The 3,939-nt window shown below is 38.0% G+C and overlaps 1 long non-coding RNA gene across 1 annotated transcript; it reads right to left on the bottom strand.

The window, feature by feature from the left end:
* Nucleotides 1–1,376: 1,376 nt before the first annotated feature.
* Nucleotides 1,377–2,857, bottom strand: LOC116406247. Its single transcript, XR_004219274.1, has 2 exons — nucleotides 1,858–2,857; nucleotides 1,377–1,432 (listed from the first exon to the last, which is right to left on the bottom strand). It is a non-coding gene; the product is annotated as an uncharacterized LOC116406247 (long non-coding RNA).
* Nucleotides 2,858–3,939: the final 1,082 nt, after the last annotated feature.

Genomic DNA, 3,939 nt, shown 5'->3' with positions numbered 1-3,939 from the left:
CAGCCTCCAAAAATTGGAAGTAAATCAAAGGATCAAGGCACTCTTGAAATTGGAAGTAAACTTGGTAGCACAGGTCCAAAAATCGCTGGCAAGTCGAAGAATGATGATGCCGAATCCAACAAGACTAGCAAATCTAAGGACGATGAGACATCCACACCTGCCGCTGTTGCAAAGTCCAACAAGCAAGATGTATCGAAGACGGGGAAAGGCAAGTCTACCAAAACAGGCGATAAGTCTAATAATACCAATCTCTCCACCAAGGTTAAGTTCACATCTTCAAAAGCAAAAGAAAAAGAAAGTGGAGATGTGAAGCATTCATCAACTTCTGGGAAAACAATGGAGAACTCAAAGGGAAAGTCACTAAATTCATCCAATGATCAGGGCAGTGAATCCAAGTCAGGAAAGAAAAGAAGAAGAGAGTCAAAAGGTTGATAACCACGTCTATTCCAAAAAGGTTGGAGTTGTCTATTCTTGGCTCAGTTTGCACCACATATTTGCAAATTCTACTATGAGTAGTTCTTGGCAAACTTGATCTCTGGATCTGATGATGTCTCTCATTGGCACATTTTCGAGATTGTCGTATATTCTTAGTTAGGTAGGTTAGCAGCAATTATAGGAGTGTGGCAGTTCTCTTTGTAGTTGTTTGGCGCTATTCATGTCATCTGTGGGAGGTAAATGACCAATAAAAAATAATACGCAATAAAAGAGAATCAGAAAGAAAACAATATGCATTTTTGTTTTCAAATTCTTGGTGAAATCACAATTCAGAAATGAAATTTGGTTCATTCTCCACGATAATATGGTGACCTAAATAACATAAGTTTCAGAGTCATGGGAGATTAAAAGCCTTGCTAATTGCTCAAACTCTGAATGCAAAGGCTTTTCCCATGTGAAGGAACCCAGAGAACCAGCCAAAGCAGCATGCTTCTTCCCAATGCAAGAACATTCAGTGTATCTTCTGATTATGTACTGAATGCAGTAGGAAAAATGATATGAAGTTGTAATTCAAGCTAAGGTTTTGTTGCATAAACCAAAAACTTAAATGGATAAAACACAAAATGCATCCTATTCCCACCTTATGCCTACTACATCGCTAACAATACACTTACTGCAGCACCAAGATACAGCTTGTAGCCAAATTTCAGAAGGAAAAAATATATTCAGATTTCTTCATATCGAGAATTCGGTGAAACGCACCTGAGTTTATTTACTCAACTAATCCACAACAATTTGTGATATGAACACTCTTGGCAGAGGTCCATTGACCCCATCACCATCGGCAGCAGCATTAGAAATGAGCTGTTTCCACCAACATATTACTACATTGAACCAAGCAAGGAAGGACCAAAAACAGTGTAAATGGGACGTATGGTTACTCCATTTTCCCTGTTGTTGGGTCCAAAACTACCCATCGCTCATTCCATTTCCTCAACTGCAAACATTGTAATAGAGAAAATCAGATTTGCTACAATGAAGGCTCATTGCCATAAAAAAATGCTGTCTAAGAACAGAAACGCAGAAAATAGAAGGCTGATCAAATGTGACCACAATTCTGCATATGCGCACTACAAAACAGTCTGAGAATACTATCACATCGACGGCCATATTCATAAACACAAATATGCCGACAGTTAGATCACGAACATGGGCATTTCTCACATTTCTAATCTCCTTGAAATCACAAATCCCGACGTCCTAATCTTAATAAGTACTTCTAGGTGATTTAATTAAGTCTTCAAATATCACTAAAACAGTCAGAACGATTTAAATGGAAGACCTAAAGGCAGCGCAATTAAGCAGTAACCATCAATTCAAAACAAAAGGAAAGACAGAAAGAGTTGCAATGCGTTAGTTTACTGTTTCAGATCGCTTTAGAAGGGGACCCTGCAACAAATTCCGACCAGACCCAGAGGCCAGCTGCCGCTTGATCTTCTCCAAGCTGTCCCCGGCATCTTCCGCTCTCTCCACCAACAACAATCATAAATTAAAAACATGTCGAGCCAACAAAGATACACACCAGCAAACTTTTGAACATAGGACCCTCCTAAACCATCTACTCACTTTTGAACATTGGACCTCCTCAACTATCTACTCACTTTTGAACATACAACCTTGATAGAACACTGATGTACTGTTCCCTATTATATTGACATTTGAAACTCAAAGTTACAATAAAAAGAAAATTACAGAGAAATTACAAACAACAAGCAAAGAAACCCTCCTAATCCAAAACACAAATAAACACAATTCAAAATACTACAATTAAAACCAGAACAAGATCGTGAGCCCTCTGCTTCCCCTATCTCTCATGGAGTATTGCAGGCCCTTCCTTTTACTAAAAACTGCCTGCCCTTTCCCACCTCCCTCTCATCCATTTAACTTCCAGTTTTAGATAACTGTCATCTTTTTTAAGTAACTGTTGTTGGTTCCTAACGTGCCTTATTTTTCTTTCTTCTATTATAGGTAAACAACAATGGTGGCCTAACAGCCTCCTAAACTATCCACTCTAGACCATGTTAAATCACCAATTCATCCAAAAACTTACGAGGTAAATGTAATACTATATCTTCAACTTAAATATGCTTTTGACCATAACCAGTGGGTTTGCTGAAATTGAATGATCAATCCATAAAATAAAAATGAAGTTGGAAGTAGAAGAAATGGGAGGAAGAAAAATACCCCAAAAGTTCTAAAAGCGATATGATCTCAACAAATTGTATCATGATGAACAGATCGAACAAGCCCCAAAACAGATTTTGCAGTGGGATTCCGACTCGGATAAACTGACTCCATGCTCACCAAAACATTCCTAATAAAGGATTCAGCTTGCTATCAACATGCATCACAACCCATAACGTTAAATTCTTCAAAACCAATGCAATTAAATCAAAGCAGAAAAAAACAGAACAAGAACTCAAACCAACGATAACAAAAGAATAAACCTTAACCGTTGATCCTTGCAGTCCATTGGGAGGTTCAGCACCGGGGACATGATCGACAACAATCGATTCCCAGCTGCAGGTTTCGGTATCGACAAAGAATTTCCAAGGAAATGAAAATTTTGGAAATGGGTAGTCAAGAAAAATAAGGTTGAGAGGATTTTGTGTGGAGAGTGGGAAAAACTCCGGCTAGTGGGGAGAAAAGGGAAGACATGGGGTTCGGTTTACAGGGATTTTTCTTAATGATTGTTGGAAGAACAAAGAGGTTGTGAGGATATTTAAGGGAACCAAAAGAATGGCAGAATGTTTGATCTGGCTTGCTTCTTTATGGAAATGTCGTAGAAACAGTAGAACGATGACATAGTTCCCTTTGTTTTTCTATTCACCAAAAAACCAATGACTTAAAAGAAAGACATTGCACCACATATGAGCATTAGAAAACAATATACATAAGAAAGAATAAAAAATATGCAGAAATTGAAAACGAAATTGGAAGTAGAAAAAAAAATGGAACGAAGAACAATACCCCAAAATTTCCAAATGCATTATGATTATAAAAAATTTGTATCAACATGAATTGATCGAATAAGCTCCAAAATGGATATTGCAGTGGGATTCCGACTCAGATAGGCAGTGTACAGTCTTGCCAAAACGTTCCTAAGAAAGGATCATCAAAACCCATAACTTTAAATTCTTCAAAAATAATGGAATTAAGTCAAGGCAGTACAATACAAAACAAAAACTCTAACCAACGATAAGAAAGAAATAAACCTTCACCCGTGATCCTTGCAGTCCATTCGGGGGTTCAGCACTGGACTTGATCGAGAACAATCAGTTCCAAGATGCAGGTTTCGACATAGACGATGATTTTCCAAAAAGCGAAATGAATTTTTTGGAAATAGGTTGTAAAGAAAAATAGGGTTGGAAAGATTTTGTTTCGAGAGTGGGCAAAATTCTGGCCGGCGTGGAGAAAAGGAAAGTCATGGGGCTCCGATTCTAG

Source organism: Cucumis sativus, unplaced genomic scaffold (genome assembly GCF_000004075.3).
Source record: "Cucumis sativus cultivar 9930 unplaced genomic scaffold, Cucumber_9930_V3 scaffold79, whole genome shotgun sequence".
Taxonomy (NCBI): domain Eukaryota; kingdom Viridiplantae; phylum Streptophyta; class Magnoliopsida; order Cucurbitales; family Cucurbitaceae; genus Cucumis; species Cucumis sativus.
The sequence above is the reverse complement of the archived record's forward strand: the minus strand, read 5'-3'. Positions and strand labels throughout refer to the sequence as shown.